This window comes from Coturnix japonica, chromosome 10 (genome assembly GCF_001577835.2).
Source record: "Coturnix japonica isolate 7356 chromosome 10, Coturnix japonica 2.1, whole genome shotgun sequence".
Lineage (NCBI taxonomy): Eukaryota > Metazoa > Chordata > Aves > Galliformes > Phasianidae > Coturnix > Coturnix japonica.
This window is the reverse complement of record NC_029525.1, coordinates 14787906-14815416: the sequence shown is the minus strand read 5'-3', so window position 1 is coordinate 14815416 and position 27511 is coordinate 14787906. Positions and strand designations below refer to the sequence as shown.

The following is a 27511-nucleotide window of genomic DNA, read 5'->3' as shown; positions in this document are numbered from 1 at the left end:
GCAGTGAGAGGTCAACATCAAAGCACTTTTACAGCTAGCAGCTTGCAGCTAATGCTGGCATTATGGAGAGGAATAGAGAGAGAGAGAGAAGCATAGGGATTGAATGAATGGCCCTCTCATATAGAAAGAGACCGAAGAATAGAACAAAACCCCCTATTCTCCCACTCTTTATAATACTCCTGGGCCGAGTGTGTGTATGTGGTACACAGCTGAGTTTGAAGTGCATTAGCACTCTTTCAGTTTACAAACAAGAGGCCTAATTTAGAAGAAAAATCTCCTATCTGATTATTTCTTTGTGCTCACCCATGTGGTAAAAAATGTCTGTACAGAGAAGGGAGGGGGCTACAGAGGTGGCTTATTAACTTCTTTGCCCGTCTCATGATTGTGAAGGGCAATTGGGAGATCATTATTCATCCATAATTTTCAGGAAAAAAAACGTTATAAAACAGACCTTCAAAAAGAAAAAGAAAAAAAAAGTTTTGCCACAGACTCCTGTTTTTCAGAGTGGGAGAAGGAAATACTGTGGGTCAGTCCCATACCAGCTGCACAACTGATGCTAGCAGTCTCACAAAAACCCAGGAATTACTCCTGTCCCATACAGCTGACACTCTGATTCAATGTCTTTCCCCCAGAACACTGTGGCCTTGGTGCCATTATTTTCCCATTTCAATGAAATTAGCACTCCATGCTCAGTGGTGTACCTGTCAACATCTCACTTGGCCCACCAATCTGTACCTGCACAGGGGAAAGGAAATGAAGCTTGGATGAGGGCAAAGCTACCCAGAGACACCAGCAGCAGGCTGAGGGGTGAATAATCCTCTGGGACTGCCAATGAGTAATTGTGCTTTTTTCTCCCTTTTCTGAAGCCTGGGACAGACACATCATCCTTCTAGGAGCAACAGAGACCAACCTGAAGAAGGTATCAGTGATTTCAGAGAACATCTGGACTGTTTTGTGGGAGTCTGCATGAGGGAACTTCTTTCTACTATGTTCTCAATGATAAACTCTCCATGCACTGAGTACAAGGACTTGACTTTCAAGCATCGGTGTGTCAGAGATCTTAACGATGCCTGTATCCACTATTTATTGCTCAAAGCAAATACACTAAAGGCAAAATAAGAAAACAAAAAAAAGTAAACTCTAGCATAAATACCTCTGTGACATGTAACTGCAGAATGCCTCAATACTCTAAATGCCTTCTGAATGCAAAGCTTTCCTGATTTATCACAGACATTTCTGGGAGTTTAATTTTGCAAGCATCATTTCAGACATTTTGAAGCAGAAATCAGCAGAATCTCCACTAGAGGAACTGTTCTTAGCCTGTACCTTCTAGCAGGCCAATATGTAACAGAGTAACCCCTCCAGTACAAAGGCCTCCAGTTTTTTATATTGTTCAAGATAATGAAAGTGCAACTTAGCTCATTATATACTGATTTATTTTAGACAGAAGGAACTCTCAGTAACCCAAGTGTTTGGTAAATGGGAGAACTGCATGTTCAGAAATCAATAAACTAAAGACTGCTTTATCAAAATTGGTGTTAACTGAGGGATAAAAGAATGACGACATGGGATACACCCCTACCCTTCCGGGGAGTGCATGCACCTGTCTCTAGAATGGGAACTAAACAAGGCTGAAAGGATTAATTAGTGCCCTTGGAGGTTAACTGTACTGGGTCTTTGAGCTTAGTAGGAGGAAAACAGATAAAAGATATTAGTACTACTACTACTGTTCTGCACGTGCAAGCGAGGCTAAGTCAGACTGCATCAATTTAATGATGTCATGAGATTCATCTGCTGTGAAAACCTACACAGTGCAAAGCAGTCTGTGCAAGACGTAACTCTGGGAGTCAGGATACCCAGACAGAACTTCATGTTCTTGAAGATGGCTGTGATAGTTTCATTAGTTAGTGCACGTTCAAAACTTTAGACTGTTTCAGACAGAAAATTAGGACATGAATATTTAACCTTTGAAAAGGGAACTCATTTACTGGGAATCAACTTCGTGAAGTAAGGATATAAATATCTCTGATCTACTGCAATCAGCACAGTATAATGAGATCACATGAACGGTTGGGTTGTCTTTAACCTCTGATTGTTTAAAAGTGCAGATACTCATTTGTACTTTGGATTAGTGATGATGAGCACTGAAATGAAGCTGAGTATCAGCCNCACAGGCTTGAACAGAAGATGTTCCTGAAGGGAAAACAGTCCCCTCCGCTCCAGTTTCCATCCCCAGCATCTCTTTCTTTCATGGTAATTCAGCTGTAGTCTGTCAAAACCCTGAAAGGGACCTATCTTTCTAATTTACCTGTGGGGACCTTGCACTGCTAGAGCGGGGCTTTTTCACCTTGCCAGAAGATATCTTTGGAGCAAGGTCCCTTCATGTTACCCACTTGTTGTATGGTAGGTGAATAGAAGTGGAATAAACAGAGAAAAGTGAGGAAAAAAATGCAACTTCACAGGGTTCTTCAGTAACACTGTTGTTGCACTTCCAAGACTCAAGATCATAAATGCTTCAAACATCTCCCCCAGTGAGAAGGCTGCAAAGTCAGCATTTCTTAAACTGTTACTTTGCACAGCTTTACTTCTCCTTGGAAAGCACTCACTGATTCTGCAGGCAACTCTAACGGATTATATAGATGCACTCCATGATAAAACAACCAAACTCTCCAAATTATTATGACTTTTTTTTTCTATAAAAATAAGCAAGGGCACCACTCCAAAATACAGTAAGACATCAAGAGAGATACAGACAACAGTCTTAACCAATTATATGAAGATCACAGCTCATGTTTTCTTCCCCTGCAGTTCTGCTCAGTTTCATCAGTATTTTGTGCTCAGGATTTGAACCCAGCTATGAGAGCTGAGAAGATTATTTGGTATGTAAGGATATTAAAGCTAGCCAATGTAGGCTGCAAGCATAGAATTTTTTGTCCATTAGGAACATCTGCCTATTCCAGGAGGGATATCAGAAAACGTGTCCAGGCAGCAACACAAACTGAGCAAACGTCTGTGGCAGCAGATGAAATTACCACAACAGGATAAATAATAAAAAATTTACCATGACACAGTAAGTCTCCCTCACTATGGCAGTACAGAGCAGCTCTCCAACAACATACTTTCAGTGTTAAGTCATGGAAGTGGTATCAGAAAATGGGTTATTGTAAATTACAGCCTGGATTGCCATATATCCACTACACCTACAGGAATCTGAACTCTGAAGTCATTTACAGATAGGGTTACATCCAGAAGAAAGGATATCTTCCCTGGGAGATAAAACAATACAGTACTTCTATGTTTTACAGATGTAGTAAGAGAAAAAAAAACCCCACACATTGGAAATGGACATCAAGGTGGGGGAAACTTCTCTGAAACCAGAAATCTTTTTCCAGAAAAGTCAATTAAAATGGCTTTCTTGAGCATTACTACTAAATCTGCTCGTCCTTTGGCTATTAAACCACAATGTGGAGTCTTTATTCTGATCTTAATTTAGTCTGCTCTTACCGCTCTGACTGAAATGAGCAGAATCTCTGCCATCTATGTGACCAACAGGGAGTGTGCTATAACTTGTACAGAATATGCCACAACGAATACTGTCAATAAACCAAGTCAAATTACACAATGACTTTTACAGTAGCAATCCATTACTGTGAATACCTTTCCCTGCCTTTTCTTCCTCTGCTGAACTCAGAATTTTGGGTACCCAGAACAGCAGCTATTCGTCTGAACTGTCTCAGCCACAGTGTGTCACCAGCATCTTCTCTGAAGGGACTGAAAGGCCTTTTTGCAATAGGGAAATAAATGAATGTCATGGAGCAGTGAGAGTGAAACTGAGATGTTCTAGGTCAGAAAACTTGATATTATTTTTGAAATAGAAAATACTGTTTTAATAACCAGAATTGGGGACTTCATTCAGCAATGTGCTTCTGTGTTTCCTATCTTCCTATCTTGATAAAGCAAATTATTGACCGAAGAAGGTAAGAAGCCCCATGCTTAGACAGGTCTCTGAAGTATGAAGTGACACTGCTATGGCACAGTTGCACATCACTGTCCCCCTTTCCAGTGTACATGGGAAGAGTGGATGATTTCCTCAAAGTTACACAGACTATTGGCATCAAAACTTCTAGACAAATCCAAAAGTGCCGTATTAAGCTGCTTCCCATTTTTCTGGAATAAAGCCACTACGTGTAATTTTCCCTGAGGAAATAAATTACAATTAAAGAAAAATTGAATGAGTGAGGGAAAAGAAGCTTAAATATTAAACTATACACGCTGGAAGAGAATAAAACTTTTTGGCTGATTCACACTGTGTCCATAAATTACAGCATAACGTAATGCATCATGTCTAAGATATAAGAACAGAACTGAAAAGAATAATTTGGTTTCTTATACACAGTTAATGATGAATTACCATTTACATGTTTCATCATTCATATGGCTATAATTCAGAGTCGTGACAGTACAAAATCTATTACTCTAACAAAGGATTTGTATCAGACAATTATCTTGACGGTTCCTGTCTTGTTCTTGGAGTAGTGGTGTATTCAAAGAGCTCTGTGAGTTATCAGCCAGCTCTGAAGTTTTTAGATACCATTGAGCCTCCCTTCTCAATCATTAAAATGGAGAAGAAAAACTAATGTTATTTTTATGTGTAACCTAAGAATGCGCACATTCCCCTCTCCCCCTGTTCAGAAAGGCTGCAGTAACACACTCACCTACACTATTCTTTCCCTTCCTTTAGGATGATTCCAAGGGCTGGATTTTTACCTAGGTTTTCCTCAACTGTTGCATGTTACACATATTGATTTCTGAGGACCTGGCAGGAGTCTAAAGGTCATTAATTCATGACTTAATATTGCATTGAATGGTATTTTTTTTTAATTTTTTTTTAATTATGCATTACTATAAGTCAAAAGAAATCTTAACATTAACTCTTCAAACTGTGACTATAAGAGATATTTTCATGAAGGCCTTTACCAGAAGCCAATTCCTTCAGTAGAATACAACCACATTATGCACTAGAGGGGTGAGCCAATGAAGCCGTGAAACATCCTAATCCTGAATTAACTCTCAAGTCATCGTGCAGGCTTTCCCATGCCATTTAGTCTCCATAAATCGAGCTATGAGACTTCAACGAACACAAAACAAATTATGTTGAAATCCAACTGGGCCTATCTGGTTTCTGTCATGGTTTGACATCACCTGCTTCATTTTATAGCTCAACTCACATTAGCAATCCATATCCAAACTCACATAATCTCACTCGTGCTACAAAGTCCACAGAGAGAAGACCCATCTCTTTATTTAAGTTTTTCAATAACTTGGTGAAGTTCTTCCTGGGTATAATTTTTTCCCTCATGTATCTCAGCATTATCATCCTCTACCCAAGCCTGTAACAACAGATGAAGTATGAATGTGGTCTCCACTTCCATTTTGTTAAAAATCGTGTTTCTTGGAGCAAGTAAGAGAATCAAATCTACTGATGCTGACTTTTATTTTCAGTGTCTTTTCTAAGAAATTTTCAGTGAGCCTGTCAGATTCCTTGATTAAATCATACGGCTCAGCTTCTAGCCTGTTCTTCCCTCAGTTGACAGCTCATCCTAAATACAAGCTTCTGCTTAGGGCTACATCTTCCTCATTCAACTTGTCAATCCCACATTGATCAAAACCCAAGATGTGGATATCCTTTTAACCTATTTAACCACATTAGATAATTCTTGACTTCTCCCCGGGTAATACTTCTGGGAAGCTTTCCACTCTTTCGTCTAGTTATTAAACTTCAAAACTGTCACATATATGCAATTCATTTATACTTCTGACTTCCACTTCAGCAGATGACAATTCATTTGTTCAGTTACAACTCAGTTAAAACAATACCTGCTGTGTCAGAAAGCAACCCTGCCTACAACAACCAGAGTCCATCTACAAAGAGAGATGGGCAGTTCTCCATATCTGAAAACCACGCCTTTCCAATAACAGGCTTGATTTCCTTCTGACTTACAGTTGATTTTATTTCCATTATTGCAGTATACCATTTTCAACAGACTGACAGTCAGGTGATGACGGGAGAACTAGGACCTATGTGAATACCTAAATCTAGAGATAATCTCAACAGTACTGGCCTCAACTTAATACTTCCAAAGTATATCAAGCATCAGGTGGGCATGAATATATAAATGTTGCAGTCAGCCCCCTTGTTAGGGAAAGAAAAAAAAAAAAAGGGTAATTACTCAATTACTCTCCTCTTAGCTTTTGTGTAGCTGCAAATAGTGGGTGAAAGTGCAGAAAGGTTTCACCATAATCCCCTTCCCTCCTGTTCCCATCACTTTTCTGCTCTAACACTGGAACCAGAATGATAGATTTGGATTAAGCCCCTGTATCAGATCCAAACTTGATCTGGTTCAGGTCTCAACCTGCCTATCATATACACATAGATATCTGCAGTAATCCTACTGAATATGTTCTCATCCGATTTTTATATTAGACAATCATACAGTATGAAATCAATGAAGAAGGGGTGCATTTATCTGAAGAATAACTGTTCTGGTTCCAAGACACCACACGCATCACATCAGGAATAAATCTGTACAAAGGTGTTCTGCTGTAAGAGTCTTCCATCCTGTCTGGAAGTATCTGGGATTTTATCACTCCTTCATACAGCACATAACAATCTCAAGACACTGCAATGTGTAATGTCGAACAGAAAATTCCCAAATAATATGTACTACATTTTTTTCTGTTATAGACAAGACAATATATCCATATTTTTGGATTAATCCAAAAGTCAGCAGCACTAACTTATTCCTGCATATAAAAACTGATTCTTAATTCCCTCCCAGAACATGCCCATCATCCTAAGAGGGAGAAGTTATTTGCCACTATACTGTTCTGATTTTTAAAATTCATTTGAAAGACTAAAAATAGCTTCTAGAATACATTAAGAAAAATGTGTTTCTATGTTGTTCTTTGTGACAAACCGTTATTTCACTTGCAAGTATGTTGCAACACTGTCCATCTTTACCAGATTATAGACTGGAGAAAACACATGGGCATGACTGACTCCCTTTACAGGATGGCTTCTCTGCACCCATCTGGCAATATAAATAAAGCTTAGATAGATGACACTCAACTCCAGGGCCTCTACACTGTTAGGCTGAAGCAAAGCAACCTTTGTGTAAGCAAAAAGCCAGTGTCTAGTGCTTGTCTGACAGGAAGCAAATCTATTTTTATTTATAAAGCCCTGTGACAGATCATTAGAATGAGAAACCCCAAGCCCCTGGATACTTATGCCTATTGGAGGAAAGTGAGCTGAAATACTACTGAAGATTGTTGAATCTTGGAGGACATTAATAACCAAGAACCACTAGAAATAACCATGGTAACAAACAGTAGCTAAGTACAGTACAATCACCCTGATTACCATAGAATTAGCACAAAACAAATGTTTATTTTTCCTAAATACATGTATTATGATGATGATGATAATGTTAGTAACTACCCCAAATTACAGAGTATTTGCCCAAAATGCCAAAGGCACTGCATTAAATGCTTTGCTCTGCACTTGTTTTCAGACTTGCTCGTAGTAATCTGTGTAAGAAGTGTATTTATAACAGATTCTTTCCTCATTCTTTCTCCCTCCCCCACTCTCCTCCCCTCAACCAGCTCCACTAATCTGAATATCAGTTGGATTCATTGATCACTTCGCAGATGACCGCAACACCTTCCTGACGTTACTCACTGCACCATTAACCTTTTTATGAGGCTCTCACCTAGGAGAGGACAGAGGCTTGATTTGAATTTACATTTTAATTTATGTTATTCAGGGAATTCTATTTTAATAAATGAAAATATGAATTTAAACCAACAGAGTATATGCAGCTTGTGTTTAAGGGTGCTGAGGGAAAAATGTACTACGTTAAACAATGTAATAATGGTAACACAACCAGACACTTCTAGAGAACAGCAGGTTCTCTGATCCAGCTGAGATCTAGCTCTGTGGTTTTGCTGATGCACCCAAGAGGAGGCATGTGTACAAGGCTGGGAATCAGCTGCCAGTGACAGAAGAAAGAAGGAACTTTGTAAGCCATAATTCCTGCTGAAGGAAGAGTATTTTGGATGCCAAAACTTAGGGGCTGACACTAAGAGGATGCTGAGGAAAAAACAGAGGATCAAAGCAAAGTAGTTGAGTGTGGCAAGTACGATCTAAAATGAGACTGCCACACTAATCTGATAGACCTGATTTCCCTGTCTCATTTATCTTATGTCAATGAGACTGTATTATGTTATATATAATGACTCCAACGTCACACTGTTGCCTGTGAGAACATAAAAATACAAACCAGGTTTTACATATACAGCCTAAGGAAATGCTCTGTTGGTGTGAGGGTCTGGAACTGCTGATGTTAACAGAGATGGTTCACACCAGCTGAGAGTATTCTGAATACGTGGACAGTACACAGCCTATATTCCTTAGCTTCTGTTAAGCAGTAAACATTTGCAACAGAAGTATGTATGTACACAAATAGACACACACTAAGCAGATACAGGTCTCATCATTAGCCACATACACTGTATGTATTAAGATCCCCAGAAAGTTGAAGTTAAAATCTTGTCACAGACTACCAGGCTCACATCAATGTGAGGCATAATGACAGCTGGCACTCGGCTGTTTTCAAAACCCCCTTTTACAGTATACAGCACCATGCTTCGACACGCGATTGAAGTAATTAGCTGCCGAGCGGCTGAGCGTACCCCGCAGAGCACTGGTGTCTCGTCTGACACATCTGGGCACAGAAAGTAATTGAAACAGCTGCTTCTACCCATATGGCAGCAAAAGCTGGTGGTAGAGAGCCTGCTGGCTAGGCTGTACCAACCTCAGACAAATTAGCCATCATTAATCCCAGAATCTGACCAGCATACACACAGCCACTAATCAAGACATTTGGGGGAGGGGTACCACGTGAGAGTGGGAAGGAGTTCTGCCAGGAAGAAAGGGGCCATTTAAGATCATGCTTAATGGCAACAGTGTAAGAAAAAAAAAAGAAAGTTGTGCGGTGGGTGGTTTTTTTTTTTTTCAGCAGAACACCACAGCCCTCCCTCAGCAACACTTTTCTCAATCAGCTTGTCTAGGTGGCTTCGCCCACGCTGTTCATTAGAGGGCTGCTAAAATAGCAGCAGTGCTTTCTGAAAGTGTCATACTGATATACGCACATGTCTGGCATCTCACAAGGATTATAAATAGCAGAGAGCGCGCTAAGATCCTGGGGTATTTTTACACTGCAGTGAATGCTGTGCTGAAGCGAAGGCTATAGATGAAAACTGGACCTACTGCCTTCTGTAGGTCCCTTGAGGTGCATCCTCCTGGCTTAAGCACGGGGCAAATAGATACGTGCAGGTTGCTCCCTGCTAGGCCTGTATTTCCTGGCTCCAAACTTTGCCACCTGCAGTGAAGTTTCACAAAGCAGCACAGCCCTTCTCGGCATTGTAAAACCCAGCGTGCAAGTGGGAGGACATGGAAAAGTTACACCTCATAACCACAAAAACAGACTGCAATATAAGAAAGCAATTTGTTCTGTGAGGAATGGACCATATGAAGCCTGTGATATTTTGTCTCATGTTTGGGTTCTACTGCGTCTAATAAGGTGTGAGCCTTAACCAGAGTTCCTCCTGTTGCTGGGGTATTTATACTGACCTCGTGAGTTTCCTGTGGTCTCTTTCAAAACAGCTGAACTCGCAACATTGCCTTCACCTTCAGAAAAGTCACTGACTTGAGCTTTTTACCTACACACCCACTGGTGTTTTCACAACCCATAGGGCCGAAGTGCCTGAGATCTCAGCTCTAACATCAAACATAGTTGAAATTTACCAGGAGATTCAAGAGTTACTGAGGGAACAGGCAAGCAACCCACTAAACTGCATATGCCATGCTGCTTTGGATGCAGTGCTGAAAGACCTTTGACTGATGCCAAATGCATATACATTAGCATTTCAGTTGGTTTTAGTAGCATGCTTCTGTTTAATCCTGCTTACTGTGCTTTGGCTTAAGTTGTGGGGTTTTGTGCTGTGCTAACTGGTTTTCCTTTGGCTGCATATTAAGCAGAAGATGTGTGCCACAACGCACCCACTGCACTACAGCTGCTAATGGGACTAGAAAGAACAAGGCCAAAAGCAGCCCTTCAAAGTGTGGGAGGGTGGATGCAAGGTGTTCACTGTTTTGACAGACCCAGCCATACCAGGCTACTTGCTAACATACATTACTGCCAACAGTTTAATACTCCACCGGTGTAATAGCATGAGAGCACCAAACTGCTCCTGTGCATCACTTTGCTGTTATCTGTATTTATTCTGAAAGAAGCTGCAACATTTACTAACAGCAGTAATATATTACAAGCACACTGCAGGCACTCATGCTATCCTGTTTCTTTATCAGCTTCTCTCTGCACTGCTCCACAGTAGAAAGCAGGATCACTTGCACTTGGTCCGGCAGTGTCTAAGCACCAGCATGTTCCAAACAGTTTTGAGAGATCTCTTCCACTTGAGACAAACAGCACTTGCTTTAAATTAACTGCATTCCCACTCCCAACCCCAGCCTCCAATTCTTCAGTTTTCAGAAGGAGAGATTCTGCCTGGATGCTCAAAATGAAGTAACAGAAGCAAGGCTGTCCTCTGCTTGCATCTTGTATTTTGCTTTACAAAGACAGCACCATTCCTTCATACAGATCTGGAAAGTTTGGGTGCTCCTATGAAATAATAATGCAATATATTTTCAAGTTCAGAAATCAATTTTTATTGATATGCTGCTTTATGATGGGTGGGATGAAAGATGCTACGGAAGTGCAAAAGTCTGTATTACATTACGCCACATCATGGCTTCGCTGCTGGCTCATCTAAAGAAGAAACTGCAAGACAACAACTGTGCTGGTAATTAACAGAGTAAAATAAATCACAAAGAGCATGTGAAAGGCAAGCATGTTCTTGTACACATTATTTCTCTAGATGTTTTCCCTTCTTTCCTTAAATGTTATATGTTATTTTCTAGTAATACTCCTTGGTTCCCTCAATTCTTTTCCCCTTCCCTCCCCCTTCTCCTGCCTGAAGAGCTTTCTCTACAGCACATGTTTGTGATAACAAAGACAACCCATATACTCCAGTACACTGAAGAAAAATAGCACTATCAACACGACAGTTTTGGCTGCCTATGGTGTCAGTGCACTGGTTCTGTCTTGCCTGGCTTCTAACACAGCTGAAGACATACGGCTCTGTGGGATATGCCTGGTGAGAAGAAGCAAGAGGAGAGCGAGGTGGCCCCTTGTGATTTGTTTACAAGAATGTTGCTTCCATCAATCTATGTCTGTGAGGGATGGAAGTATGGTGTTAATGCTTCCCCTGACACATGGATGAGGTAACGTTGCCAAAACACATCCCTCCCTTTCAGACATTCCACAGCTTCTGGATCCTAAAGGCAGATGTAAGCTGTGTCTTCTGTCAAGGCATCTGCAATGTGGTCTTTTCTTTGGATACGAATCCGCTTTATTTTTTTTTTTTTCCTCCTTCAGACTGCTTGGCTGGCAGGCTAAGCCACTCATTTCAATATCAAGAAGGCTGTAAGAAGAGTCAGTTTGCAAATTCTTCCAAAAGCTGCTGGTCATCTTCTATCCAAGTATTCCCTTTATTGTATGCAGTGCTATTTCAGTGGTTGGACTTTACAGATATTCTGCAGTAATTTTGTTTCAAAGCTAAGAAAGTGCAGGTGCCTTCCAAGAATCAAGAAGGAGGATTTTCTTCTATTCTTTCAAGTGTCTATGTGAAAGAGATTATGAAATATACTTTCTCTCACAGTGATAATTGATGATTTGATTAGCATCAACACACGATTTGATCCACCACTGAATACTCAAAGCAGAAGCTTCTTCACTCAGATCCTATCAATACCCTGATACAGCACTTTCCCTGGGATTCATCCCAAATGAGGAAATGACTCACTGATCATCAGGCCTCATAGGCTGACATGTGTTTAGGCTCCTTGGCTTAGCATTGGAAGATTTCTGTGACTTTCTGAACCAGTACAACAAATAGCCAGAACAAAAAATACTAGAAATAAATGAACAGCACACACCAAACTCAGCAGCTGAAGTTGTTTAAAAAGCTGGGTCTAATATTTAGATGTTTAGACACAAAGTATATGTTAATGTCAACCTGATTCTATAAGTCTCTGGTGGAAAAAAAACAAACAAACAAGCAAGCAACCCAACAAAACCACTTTGACTGGTCTGACAAAGGAATCTGAAGGAAATGATCAGATTTAGGCACAAGAACAGAGCTAGAATCTGAATGCTATCATCTTGAAGACTGTGGAAAATGCAAATGTGAAGTGACACAGTAAGAGATCAAGATATGGTGAAAATCTACCCAGAGAAATTCACTGTGTCTGCCTCGTCTGAGAGCCGGGTGAAGCACAAGGAGTATTTTGGAAAGAAGCATGACAAAACTCAGCAGAAGAACTTTCCTGATAGCAGCACCTTTTAGCATGCAGGACAACCTCTGAAAATTAAATTCTATTATACATTTAAAATATGTATAGATATAATAATGTATATATGTCTAATGTATATCAAACTTGGCGAGAAACGGTTCTAAGAATGGAGCACCACAAATTACAGAGGAAAACGTGGATCATTTACACTGGTTTTTGACTCTAATTTGACACTGAGAAGCATTTTTTTCAGAGGAAGGAATGTCTCATGCAGTTTCTATGGGAGCTGGACACTCTGCTTATGAAATTGCACATTACCTTCCTTTGTAACTTCAGAAAGGTGGAACAGCGTGACTTGTTTCCTGGGCAAGAATACAGGGGGAAAAAGTATATTCATCATTTTAAAGGACGGCATTTTGGGATATACGGATTTGAACAGTTTCTTATAGCACTGACATTAAATACTCAGCACATGCAAGCACCTGTAAGGGTGTACTGGTAAACATTTAACAAAGTGATCTTGTTTTTTCCCCTTCCTTTGTCTACTACTATATTTATGAAACTAATTACATTTTTCAACAAGAGAAACACTGTTTTCCTTCCAATTCCCTTCCCAATTTGAGCCCCAGGCATATGCACCACACCACACAATTAAAACAGTTAGCACAACACCTGGATTACAACTCTGCAGTCAATCAGAGGCCATGTGTTACATTATTCTAAGCCTAACCCTAGACACGCATATTTTCTCACCTAAATGCAACCCCCTCCAACAGAAAGCACAAAAGCTTTCAATATTTATTTCTCCCTCTCTATAGAAGTATGCATTACACAAACTCTAGTATTTCTGCACTCAGCTTTAGTGGACAGTGGCTCAAAACACTCAGTTCTCAAACAGATTTGCTGTCAGATACTTAAGAAAAGTTATTCCATTTGAAGCATCTGCAGCTCCTCATGAGAAACCCATCCTGAGGGCATTTCCTGCCTGTGCCTGAAGCTTCTTGCCTGAGAAAAGCAGATTATGAATTAATTATTAATCCACATCTTGTGTGTGTGTATGCATGAAGGAGCAGATATGTTAAGAGTCTGTGTAGGATTTGCTTGTCAATCTTATAGAATCATTTGCAATGAATATTTAAGATTTGAGATCATTCTTTTAGGTATTTTATTAATATAATTATCTCCAATATGTTATTGGAGCAAGTTACGAGCACACAGCATTCAAGTATCTTTCTTGCTAAATTATTATATTCATCTGCCCTTCACATTAAAGCACCACTGCATTCTAAGTATTATTCAAAACAACGAGAAAAAGGATGAGACCTGGTTCCAGAGAGATGCCAATTTCAGCCTTTCCTTTTGAAGGAAGCTCAACAGATTCTATGAGGAAACGATAACTCACAAGAGTGACTCCTGCTCAGCAGGGTGCTGCTCCAGCTCTTTACAACTTGTATTGCCATTCTTCAGTCTGGAGCAGAGCACATACAATCCTGACCCTGACTGTTAAGGACATGATGGTACTCTAGAATACCTACAGTCCTAGCAGCTCAAATCGTTTCATCTATAAAGCCATAACTCCACCCAAAAGAGAGACAGAGGGATTGTAAATGACAATTCATCACCCTTGTCAAGTTGTTTAATCCCAAACTGCATTTCATTTATTTATTTCTAACACTGTTTTCCCCTGCTCTTAAGAATCATTGCTTTTTGTGTTGGGCTTCCATTTTATTTTATTTTTTAGAAGAGCTCTAAGAGTGTTTTTAATTATAATTTGTGGAAGAAAATATATGATATTGTTGTAGACCCCCCTGGAGCATTCTCAGGGTGGCTTGCTTATAAATCAATTTATTGAGGGCTTAATTGTGCAACCCCTCTGTCTTGCAAGCCCTTGCTCATCTGAGTAAGTTCAGGGAGACTTCCCAGTGGGTAAGTACTCACCAACATGTGTGTGCAATCTGGCATTACATAAATATCACTCACATACTTTGTGGCCCAATGTATTTCCAGTATTTGCAGTGTGCTAGATACAGTTTAATAGTAAACATCTGTTCAAAATGATTTATCAAACTCTGGGCCAGTTTCTAACATATCGACTCCTGCAGAGTGGTACCTAACTCCTTGAATAGCCTCTGTGAAACACGAATAAGTCACACACTGGAACATATCAGAGTCCAGCTCTGCAAAGCTCAGGTCCACCAAATACCAGCCCAGTACAACACAACATTTAAATATATGTCTGATTTTAAGCACATACACTTCACACTGTGTCTCTTCAGAAAAGGAAACAAACAATAACAATCAAGTAAATACTTCCTTGGTGCTTATTCTTATAGTTTTAGCATCTAAATAAGAGTTACAGAGAAATTTAAGTAATATTTTTTTATCCCGACATGGTCATGAACACCTTTCAATATTGACACCACTCAAAAAAACTATTTCAAATCATATTTATCACCTACAAACTAAACTATGGGTTACTTGTATCACATATAAAGGGTTGGCATAGGACTAACAAACCCTGTAGATGGCAAATCACTTTCATCTAAATGTGTAGAGAAGCTTTTTCCTCAATAAAATTACTACATTCACCAATGTTGTGGATGTGTGTTATATGCTTAGAGACTGAGACATATTTTCTCCCTGTATCTCTGCAAACAAATCCAAGTCTTGCTTGCTCCTATCTTGATTTCAGCTAAGCTGATCTACTCTACCATGCCCCATATGCAAGAACAGGAACACCTTCTGAATAATTCAAGTACCTCTTATAATACAATCAGTCGTATGGGAAACTGGTCTCCTGCCCATTGGTCCATTAAAATCCCTCTCTTTTCTAGTGGATGCTAGCAGGAAAAAAATAAATGCAGACCTAACAATGACAGAAAGAGGCTGAGACTTGGGCTAGTTATCATCCAGCAAGCTCACTGAATGAGCAGCTGTAATCTCAGTCTATCTTTCTGCTAGTTTATAGGTTAATGTCCCACGTGCACCCATTCCTGTGTGGTTACTAATTGATTTCACAGAGTATGATTAACAAAACAAGTCTCTGGAAGTCAGGCAAACACACTTGCTTGTTATGGAACATACTGTTGATAAGATGCTCTGTAATAAGAGACCTACACAGTCCCCAACAAAATACAGCCAGACAGCTATGAAAAAAAATGAAAATTTAACTTTTAGTGATAGTGACTGTGTGTAGAGCCTGCAGCAGTCTCATCCCTCTGACCTTGCTTTGTGAACTACAAATGACCTCACTGAAAAACAACAGAGACCTTTTCTTGCTCTGGGCTGTCTCTTGATTGTATCTCTTCCTCGAGGTTACTGTAACTGCTCTTTTCCAGGGGTTGAGAAGGAAAAAAAAAAAAAGAAAAGAAGAAAAAAAAAAAAAAGCAGCAGTGTAGAAACACTTAGCCGAAGACCCCCAGGCCCCCCAGGCCTGCTTCTTCCTCAGTTCTACCATCACTCTATTAATAACAGACAACGTTTTCATTAAACGATGTTCTTTCTCGCTCCAGGATAGACTTGAGTTTTCTGTACTGATCATTATAAGAGTCCCAAGAGGGCTCCTACAACCACACTGTCTTCACAACAGAGACAAGAACTATCAGTTCCTTCACAAACCATGCACTGCACAGATCCCAAGAGTGAAAGAGACCTAATCACCCCAAGTGAAAGAGGTATGGAGCCTAGTTATCAAATTCCATCCTATAGGATAAAGGCATCCTCTCATTTAAAATTCCCGTATAAGGTCTTCATGGATAAAAGATTTCTCCAAGCTGCCTCTGAAAGGCAGAAAGCTGCTTGTCTTGCATGGCATTTACCTTGCTTTATTTTTATTTTAAATGGAAGAAACTTCCCTAATCATATCCAATCCTTTTCAGCTCCGTGTCAGTTGTTGTATTTAAGAAAGTTTTATTTTTGAAGCAGTCACTTTCAAACAAGGGCAAATTATTCCTTTTAAGATTCTTCTCTCCCCTTAACTATGAACGGTACAGATAAATTTAACCCAACATTAGGAAAGCCAGTATGTTGTGCAAGGGGCTGCAAAAAGACATGGAGATACCACCTGGTGCTCTGAGATAACACTGCACATCCTGCACTTCATTTTTTGGGTGGGCACATCAAGAGATTTTCAGAGCAAGATTCTTCACCACAGTATCCACAAAAAAACCACATATGCCTTTAAAGGAGGAGTTCCCTGCTTAATGGTAGTTTCCAGGTTAGGAGTAAGACAGTGGCCAAGAACTTGCTGAGACTAACTAAACCTTCCTTCTCTGACAACCACCTTTGATCAAGTCCCAGTCTACAAAAAAAAAAAAAACAAAACATACTCTAGATCTGTAAATGTCGGTATGCCTTGGAAATCTATATGACATAAGCTTTTGCCTAAAAATCAATTCTGAGTTATGATTTGATTAGCAGAAAATTGCTATCACATTTGTTTCTACATTTGTCTACCTCATGTCCTTTTCATTCATAGGCTGGCCGATTTAAGCTTTCTTTAAAAACTCCCTAAGAAAGTCTGTGACATTAAAATGTCCTTTGATGCTCTTTCACTAAGCAGTGAATATTAACAGTTATGGTGACCCGGTTCCCTAATGTGTCTCTGTTGGATCAATAGCAGTTAAGTGCCACTGTTTTACAATTAAAAAGGGGATCATTTTAAATTTAAAAGCTCATAGCTAATTTTCTTCTTGGCACTTAATAGCATAATTCATTTTTGAAAAACCACGTAAGGGAAAGCATATACTTTATTCCTCATTGGAACCTCACCATGGCTGGCTTCAGCACTCATAACTGCACTGTGTACAACTTCCATCAAGGTCCAGACAAGATGGCCACATGGCAAGAAGTGACACATTGCTCCTAAGCATGACTTTGATCCACAGGCAAGTAGAGGAAGAACCTGATAGTTCTGTACCTCACAGAACATTTTTCTGCTGTGTCCTTTGTTGTGAATCAAAGCTTTATTGCACACACCTTCCTGTCAGACAAGGCCACAGCTCTTAACAGGCCAACAAGACTTTGTGCTCTGCTTTAAGAAGCCAACAGGCAGGCAGAAGCGCTTGAAATGCGAGCAATCCGGTCCCATGTACAAAATAATACTGGTAATATAATACTGCACTTTCCACCTGTCAGAAAAGTACTTCATCTCAATTATTTCATCGCATTAAATTGTTTTCTGATTATGCACTTGGGAAAACCGAACTGAGAGATTAATGAAAAGTCTACTCCCTCTCCCACAAATCTCCCACAAGCACCACGAGCTGCAGCACTTCCACTGCAGGAGCTAAGTGTGCAACTGCACATTACGTAGGCTTCAACTTTTTTCTGCTCTCAGCAAGTCAACACACAGCCAGTCCTTCCCTGCTTAGCTCACATGTCCTATAGGTGCATCAGAACAGCTTATACAGGACTTAACTGTGAAGGGACTTGTTAGTAAAGTGAATCAAAACCCACACAACCGAGACCTCAGGCAGTACACTTGCTCCATCCGAGAAATGCAATCAGGAGCATAGGTACATCAATACAGAACAATGAACCTATCACTACCTGGCTATTCAGTTATTTGTATTTCTCCTGGAACAGGGATGATGGCCTTGACCCAAACTTACTGCTATGCTTACACAGGCAGTCAGCTGTGACTACAGACAGTATCCAGCAAAACAGCAGAAAAAGCAGAATTCAACTGGCTTAAGAGCAGATCTGTGGTGACACAGTTGTGTGAGTATCTGAAAATCCACAACTAGAAAGCTCACTTCTCACTCTGGGCTAAGGGTTACAGCATCTGGCCCTGATTCGAATTACTCCTAGGGGTCTTGAAGGAACCGTTGGTCTTGAAAGCTCCATAACCTACCCCAGAAAGAATACTTGTTAATTTACTGCATTCATATTCAAAGAGCCTCAAATTATCTATTTCACCCACACAAAAATTCACACACAGTCCTGTATCCTAATCCCAAGTCAAAACATCCTACCATACTCCTATTTCTTAAACACAAAGCTGGTTGTTTTGGAACATGCTTCTGGAGTACCAAAATATTCTGCACGTTTAATTATCAATGCCTGCACTGCAAGCAAACAGATGATAGTTTTCCTGACCCTCTATGAAGTGCTTTGTGAGAGAAATGAGGAAAAGAAGGAACTCACGTACTTCTCAAGAACTGCAAAGCTTCACAATTAGTTCATGTAGCTGAGGTTTTGCAATTCAAAAATTCAGGACAACCTCTCACACCCAAACAACACCAACTACTTCCAAAGTGAGAGCATAGACACGAAATAGAGAAAAGTTTAGGGCTGCACTAGAATAAAAGCTGGTATTTCCTGAACTTCAGCAAGCACACATTTGACACAAAAGCAAAGAGAGGAATACAGATACAGCAATACTGGAATTGTGTATGTGATTGCAGCTCCTTCTGGAACAGTAACAAGAGCATTAAAGCAGCCCACAGTGCTGCAGAACCATTACCCGATTGTTTCAGTAACTTTGCTAAGACGACTGCTCTCCCATTCCCCTCTCCCCCTTAATAATAAGTGAACTCTAAAAGATATTTACGGAAAACAGCACTTCTGGCCTACAGCTGACACTGATGTTAGCAGACAAATAATCCTTCCTCATTTACAGGTAAAGACTAGCTGGGGCTTTTAACGTAAAAGCCTATATTCATCCTGAATTAAATAAATTCTCTTTTAACAAATCACTGCTGTGCATTAGTAAAAAAATAACCAGAGCCACTGCAGTGTGATAAAGGCACATCAAACAGAGGAAATGTCCAGGTTAATGCAAGCTGGCTCCCTAGAGACACTCTCACCCAAATGGTCATCTCTGTAACCCAAGTCATCAAGGAACGAGGAGGATGGAAATGGCAGTAGATCAGATTCTAACAAAGTGTGCTGCTCTAACACGCCACTGTACAACACAATTAACTGCTTACACCAGCCGCTGCCTTGTTTCTGCCGTGTTACACTACTCACATTTCATGTAATAGAGTTTGCAAAGTGCTCCCAGTTTTCAATTAGTCATCCTTGCCCTCCCCTTACATTCATCTGTGCCATTCTGACCAGCTCCAGTGGACTACTCGGGTGTTAAGTCTCAGATAAAAACTCTCAAAGTGTATTTCAAAGACACTGGTGGCAGTCCTGCTTTCTTTTCTTTTCGAAAGCCAGTCATTAGATGTAATTTATCTTATGTACTTCTGAGGAATCAAATCAGGGATATAACATACCTTTGCTTTCCTGCCCTAGGTGTTCAAGAAATCCTAACAGCAACCACTTCATCTGCAGAATAACCTTTCCATGAGTGTCCTTCTAACTATTCTTCAAACTGAGCTGCTGATCTCCATCACAAAAATCTCAAGCTATTGCCACATATCCTGCTTTTCTTTGAACTAGACTTATGTAATTCCATACAGATAAAAATAAAATAAAATCAAAGACCCAGGAGTTTTCTCCCCTTCATGCCCTGCAATGAGCACACCATCACTTTTGGATTTTTTGTGTAATTATCCTTCTATATCCTTACGCATCTGTGTGAAATGCATACATTTTAGGAGAGGAGAATGAAATGAAGCATTCTATAGACTTGGTTTTCATTAGGCACGCATTTCTTTTAAGTACCTGCAAGACTGCCAGCCATCACAGAAAATACAACATGTTATTCTAGGACTACACTGCTATATTTACAACCTTGATACTGTACTGTAACTTGAAACAGGCTCATGTAATACACGACTGCCAATTTTCTGTAAGTTATGCAAGGTTCATGTGTAAGATCTGGTCACTTACTGAAGTGCAGTTTATTGGCAAAATGTAGACTGCATTTGGCTCAACAGATCATAACATTGGCTCAGGTGCTTCAGAGGAGAAGAAATTTTGAAGCAAGTCTGTATATAGTGTTCAGTTCAAGATGTATGAACCAGATCCCAGACCACAGAACAAGAAATACTTTATCCACAAGGAAAGCCAAAAAAAACCCACAGATACCACTGTGGTTCGTGATCTCTTCCTGAATTTCAGAGTTTTGATGATAAACAAGCTAAAATCAGGTTATGTTTGATGACATTACAAGATGCTGGTTAATTCTAATTGCTTGACATAAAAATCACAGGAGAGAGGATGCATCTTCCTTGCTTTTTTTCCTCCCTCGCGTTTCTGATAAAACACTAGATTGAGAATAGTGAAAATGACTATTTCTGGAACTTCCATGTCAGATAAATATCTGTTTGGAATGTACTTTAAAACCTTATTTTAGTATGTACATTTAGTAATGTTCTGTCTTTGTATCAGGAACACGCAGCATGGCACAGGATCCCTTCTGGCAAACACAAGAAAAGCTTGAGTATCTGGTCTACTACAGAGGAAAGCCTCTCTTTCAAAGAAGTCACCCTGTGCTTGGAAAAGCAATGTACTGAAGCTGACTGCTCTGTCAGGAATCTGAATCCCTGAGTCCTGATATTTTACCAGACTTTTGTGCATGCTGACCGTAGATTTCTTCTCATGACACTTCCACCATCTGGAATTCCCCCAAACAGGTTTACATGAGTCTGGTTATAACAGAGTTATACCTGGAAATCAAAATCAATCTCATTCTTACCTATTAAGTACAAACAAAAGTGTCAGTTACAGGAGTCTGACCACGACTCTTTGCTAGCACTCCAATGTCTGGAGAAAGAAAAAAAGACACTTCTGATCCCATACATTTTCAAAACACCCAAGAAGCTCTGAGATACCAACCAGGCTTCAGACCTGATCTGGAGGCCAGAGGCTCCCCTGCTGGTTTTGTGGATTTGGATCAGAGCCACAAAGAAACAACAATTCTTTCAGCTTGCATTAGAAGACAACCGCCATTTTTAGGCAATGTGCAAATACTCTCAGGCTTTGCTACACCGAATCCAGTAAAGTTTTACTCCTTACTAAGTTATTGCAATGTTTGAGCTACAAGATTTTAATTAAATATCAGTAAATTCCATATGGTTCATATGGTTCCCAGGTGTTCTTCAACCTGCTCCCTGGTCTCCCCTTTTCCCTTCACCAGCAAAAGAAGAAAGGGATCTGGATTTATACATGGAGATGCCCTTCGTTCTGCCTCCATCCTGATATTATTGTATCCAGTGCAGCAGACAAAGGCTGAGACTTCCTGCACAGTATGGGCCCAGCTCTGCTTTCTCATTATACTGCATTTGCAGATGTTTCCAGGAAATTTGCTTCGGGCAGGTGAAGAAAAGGAGTAAGCTTCTTGGCTTTCTATATATTAATCTCTACTCCCTCTTCCCAGCATCCACATGTAATTCATTCTCCATTCAGCCCCAGGATGTCCATGTTTCAAAACAGCCATGAAGTCAGTCAGGATTTGATACTAGACCTGATTAGGTTATTTTTAAGGCACGTTTATTGGTTTTCTTTCATTCGGTTCATCTAACCACACGAAGCCTTCAAACAAAGCCAACATTCAGATGTATTGATTTCAAAATCACATCCACTATTTGTTTTGTTTTAAAAGTATTGCGGGGCAAAAGCAAACCTAGTTCAAATCCTAATTCACTCATGCTCTACAGCATCTTTATAGAAGGAAAACAAATAAGTTGATTTAGAGATGCTTGCCCATTACAAGGCAACACAAATTGCATCTGCAGTCTGGCTCTTCATACACCACAGAAAGCCTCCAAACTTTCTCAGTCAGTTTTCTTGTCACTTTTAGCTTCTCCCAACTTCTACATCAAAATCAGGTGGCATTTCTATCACTACATTTAGAACCATTCTAAGAAAGTTAAACTAAGAATCACTAAAAAAATATGGAAAAGATCACCTAGTACTACCTGTAATTAAAGATTAAGTGGTAAAGTAGATCTACGTTAAGATTATAATTGCAAGATCAGTTGGTCCTTAAGACTAACAGCCATCCGAACACCTGTAGATATCACTGGAGAAGTCAAGGAAAGAGGAGTTAAAAAAAAAACAACAAAACATGTAAATGAGAAGAAAACAACTGTTTTAGACTAATTTAGGGCAAAGGAGAAGGGCTAGTGCAACAAAACTGTACAGAATTCAAGTCCAGGAGTATATTTACTCATCTGTAGGGAGAATAAAGTACACAACACTACCCACAAGAACCATGACAGTAATGCCCACCAATTACTGGGCTGCATTCAACTCTTATCCTTCACTGTTCTCTTCCACCTTCAGCACGTTCCCTGGGAAGTACTGCGTTTTTCACACATCACACTCCTATATTACCATTCAATACACTGCTCATTCAGCCATTAAAACTTTTTAAGCACATACAGGTAGGTGACAGTAGTCAGGGGAGACAGGAGTCTTTTGGTCTTGTACGCTAGATTTGATACCACACGATTCCCTAAATATGGATATTTGCCATGGCAACAACTACAGCATAGTTTTGCAGAACTCACCTTTTAAGTGGCTTAATGGATATGGTATTCATACCCTTTCTGAAAATTTAGCTTCACTGACACATTAATACAAATATAAACGGAGCAAATATTTGTGTGCTTCTAGGGAATAACAAAGGCACGTTTATCTGATACACACAGAAAAGACATTTTTGAACCTCATTAATACATGAGTAGAAGTCAATGGAGGAAAATGGATCTTGCTAACTAGCTTCTTGGATACCAATAAGCATCTCATTTGCCTTAAACATATCAACCTAGCAACACTATTTATTCAATATAGAATAATCAGTGACATTAGAGAGCCTCGGCATTGCACACAGAGGAATGATTAATCTATTATTCATTCCACAATAAAGACTCTGAGGGATTTACCGTATGAAAAGTGATATTCAGAAAAAGAGACAGTATTTTCTTCCTGACCTGTATGGGAATTTCTGTCCTGTGGGATGAATTCCATTGAATGATATTCAATTATTATTATTTTTAAAGTTTCTTTTCTTTCTGCAAGGAATTAGGCATTTCAAAGGACTAAAGCACTGGTATGTGTCACAGACATGCAGGTTCTGAGTCATCTGAAGGTACATTTGTGGTTAAATGCAATCCAGTTTATATAAATTCTTACTGCACCCCAGATCCAACAACTTTGGAGAACACCTCCTCATGCTTCAGCATATACTAACATTACCAGCCCTGAAAACATTCAGCCAACTACCCCCTCAAGGGCTAATAAGCAACTAGATTCTGCACCTGCTTTACATAGTTCAGACACAGCCACTGATTTCCTTCATTAAATGTTAAGTAATTATTAAGAATCATTCTGCTTACTCTGCAGTAACAGAGGTGACCAAGTTACAAACACTTCACTAATCTAGTCCAGTCATACCCATGAGCAGATGCACAGCTGTGTGCTTAATTGGCGTCAAGGTGGCACCTGAAAAGCAGTTGCTTGAATATAGATTTTACAATAACAGACAGGGTGACTTCCAAGATCTACACATGTGTTTGTGGGGACAGATTGAGATTCTTCTCTTTCAAAGACCAAAAGTTTTTTTTTAGTCTCTTTCTTTCTTTCAGTAAGTTTCTTCCAAAAAGTTGTGAAATGTTAAAATCAAGCAGAAGTTTTGCCTGAGCATCAAGTGGAAACTACAGAACTGGGATTTAGATCATGAAACTGTCTGAAAGGCAACTTCTTATTTGATTTTGAAATGTAATTGAAAGTAAGAATAATGAAGGTAACTTCAATTACTTTGGAATAGCCTCCTCCTGCTCCTTGCAGGGTGTGCAATGATTAACTCGTCTTTAACAGCACTTTATTTTTATCACTAGGAATCACTTTGTAAGAATCACTTGTTTTAGCAAAGGTATTTGTACTAGAGGGAAGGTGCAAGAATCTTCCCTCACGTCATCAGCTTTCCTGTGCCTTGCCAACAGAAAGTCCAAGAGAAAACCTCAGAGGAAGATTCGTCACACCAGCACAGCAGACAATGAAGACAACAGCAACTACTACCACTCTGGCTAGCATGATGCTAACCTTAGGTTCCACACCACTTCAGCATACCCAAAAACATCACTGAACCCAGCAAGAACCAAGGCTTATATTGAAGAACACTTGGGGAACAGTCACAGTTGACACACACAGACCTCTCAGTACATTTACTTTCATTTCACTGCTCATTTTAGAAGATACAACCACATGAGCATCCTGGTAGAATGGTGACTCCACTATCTTAAAATGAACTAATATCATTAATTGCACTCAAAACAATGGCAGTTTCTCCTTTCAGAAGCTCTATATTGTATCACCATAAGGGTTATGGGCTAAGCTCTCCTCCTTGGAGGGGAAAACCTCCAGCCCCATTCCCTTACACTAAGAACACAATAAGTTTTTGCCTCCTACCTGCTCGGTGCTCTGCTCCGCTGCTTCCCAGAGTGTCCCAACTCCTTGCTGCCTCTGACGAGTGCATTCCCATTCACACACAGCTGCATTACCACATGGGAAGCCCCTCATTACTCCTCATTACTCCCTTCTTCCCCTCTCCTCTACTCCAACCACGTGGCTCAAAATGGCCACCAGAGCTGCCAGCACAAGCCTGAGGGGCGGGATAATATAACCTTGAGAGTGGTCATGTGGTGGCAATGGAGCCCTCTGATTGGCTGGCCATATGCAGCAGTGCCTCACTCAATGGCGGCATCGCATGGAAGCTGGGAGAGCCAGGCCTGGTCGAATCTCCCTATTGGAATGGAATTGTGGAAAAGAGGCTCTAAAACACATAACTGGCCGCTGTGAAAATTGCAAACTTTAGATCCCAACCTGAAGGCTGCCCCTCATGTGCCACATGAGAAGGGAGAAGGGCTGCAGCTGCTGGTGGCAGTGGGAGAGCTCATGAGTCGCAAGGGGCCTCCATGAGTGAGATGGGACCATTTCTATCTCATTGTTTCCACTCAGTAACGATCAATAGGAGCGTAATTACTACTCTTCCTATTTGGCATAGCTAAAAAGGGTAGCACAGCTTTGTGAACATTCTTCCATTGAGTCTGCAGCTCTGCAAAACTACTCCTTTTATCCTCCTTTACATATTTATTACAACTCTTTAGACTGATCCATGCAAACTAAATGAAAGCAACCAATAGAAAGAGGTCGTGCTTGTGCCAGCAATCCCCAGACTGTCAAGCGATCACTGAAGATTGGACAGGTCCTGATGAAATAAATGTTGGCTGCTGACTCTTCCAATTTTGCTACACTCCTCTGTGTCACTGGAGCAGCCTTGTCCAAGATTGAGATATTTGCAAACTGTCATCTTTCATAAATATCTGCCTTGAGTGACACTTTGCCCCCCTCCATTTCCCTTTGAAATGTACCTAGCTGGCACGCAGCCTGTGGGATTTCATTGCCTGTGATAGGTGATTAGCAAAGAGATGATTTCCTCCTCCCTCCCCCCTCTTCCCCTCTGCCAAAGGGCTGAGTGACAGGTCCAAAAGGCGAAAGGCAGACTGGGGAAGCAAAGCTGCCAGAGGCAGGAGTGATGACACTCTGAAAACACTTCATTCATCTTGCCAAATTACAGGCTGGGCTGGGAACTAATGGGGACTGAGAGGGGAGGGGGAATAATCCTTTGCATTTGCCTGGTATGCTTGCAGCTTGAAAACATTGCAAAGCAGCTCCTGATGCTGGAAGGACGCACCCCAAAACCCGTCAATTTCTTGCTCCGTAATGCTAACAGGCAAACTGCTACCTGGCTCCCGTTGGCAGCTTCATGACGCAGCGTATTAACTGTCTTAGTCATAGATGTCAGATCCCTTAAGCTCTCAGTCTTCCTGCCCAGCCGTTAGTAAAAGGGAAAGAGAGGGAATTTCAAAAAGCAAAATCAAGTAGTAAGCATCTCACCCTTGCAGAGCTGGAGCTAGCTGCATAGCATGCCTTCTCCTGCTTTTTTTGGTGGGAAACCATGCAGAGGGCAAACGAGGTATTTGTGATTGAGAAGTTACCTGCTCATCTACTGGGAAGGCTCCAGCCCTGGAGCAAGTAATTTGGAAAGCAGCACAGCTGCGAGGCAGTGATTATGCTGGTTCTCTGCAAGCTGTGATGTCTTGTGAACAACAGCTAAAATTAATCGTGTGCTTGGGCAAAATTCTGCACAAAACTTTTTTTCTCCAGCAATAGTGCAGATTTGGCAATGCCAAACACACTGATTTTCCTCCCACCCCCCTCAAAACATAGTATAGAGAATGGCATGACTGGTGGTTTTTAATTTAAGGAATTTTCCCATTTCTTGTTTTGAAGAGGACATCTAGCCTTAATGCAATTACATTTCCTTAAATCACTCAAATGCTTCAGACCTGCCAGTTAACTTTAACCCAAAGTATTTTACCTGAATTCTCAACATTTCCCAAGTTTATACTACCTCCATTTTCAGACTTGACCGTTCTTTCTAACAGGGAGATTACCAACAAAGTGCATCACCCTTTTTCTCCTTGCTTTGCGTGCAACCAATGTAAGCTTTAATATATCACCGAATCTTAAACTCACTCTTAGAAGTGAAGACGTCAGTTATTTCAGCTGGCACAAATGAAAGTCTCTTCTGTCATCCTGAAGTACTTCAATAGTGACACAAACCACTCCTAAAGAATGAGAAAGAATGATTTTATTTTTGATAATACATGAGCTTTTGGTTATATTTCAAAGGCAGCAGAGTAGATTCAGGTCTCCTCGACACTACCGAAGATGTAATGCACACTCAAATACAGGCTTAATGCTAATAAAATAAAACTCTCATAAGTTATTACATCAGAACCTAAATCCCAAATAAATTCTGATGCCACTTCTCATTTTTACTTGTGTGAACGGAACCTTGGCTAGCCTTTACGTAGTATCATCTGCTGACTGTATGTCCGAGGATATAATGAAAATGAAGATCAGGGCATAATGAAGTGAATTCCTCATGACAAAAACAGACTCTTCCTATACAGGATGGAGTCAACTGTCTACTCTGGACTGGAAAAATATCTAATATGAACTCACCTGATCATCACAGAATCAAAACTGTCAGACATAGCACACACAAGTCACACTGTCTGTTCCAGAACTCCTTGATTTTAGGATATTTACTAGGTACTAATTTGCTAACAGGAT

At 40.3% G+C, this 27511-nt stretch overlaps 1 long non-coding RNA gene across 3 annotated transcripts in view; it reads right to left on the bottom strand.

Moving 5' to 3' along the window:
- LOC107318880 overlaps positions 1–27105 on the bottom strand; it is a 76497-nt gene extending 49392 nt beyond the window's left edge. For 2 of the 3 annotated variants that reach the window (XR_001557569.2, XR_004308545.1), the window contains exon 1: positions 24779–24958. This is a non-coding gene — a long non-coding RNA (uncharacterized LOC107318880). Of the gene's footprint in view, positions 1–24778; positions 24959–26908 lie in introns of those variants that run through there. The other variant, XR_004308544.1, reaches the window with a different exon arrangement.
- Positions 27106–27511: the final 406 nt, after the last annotated feature.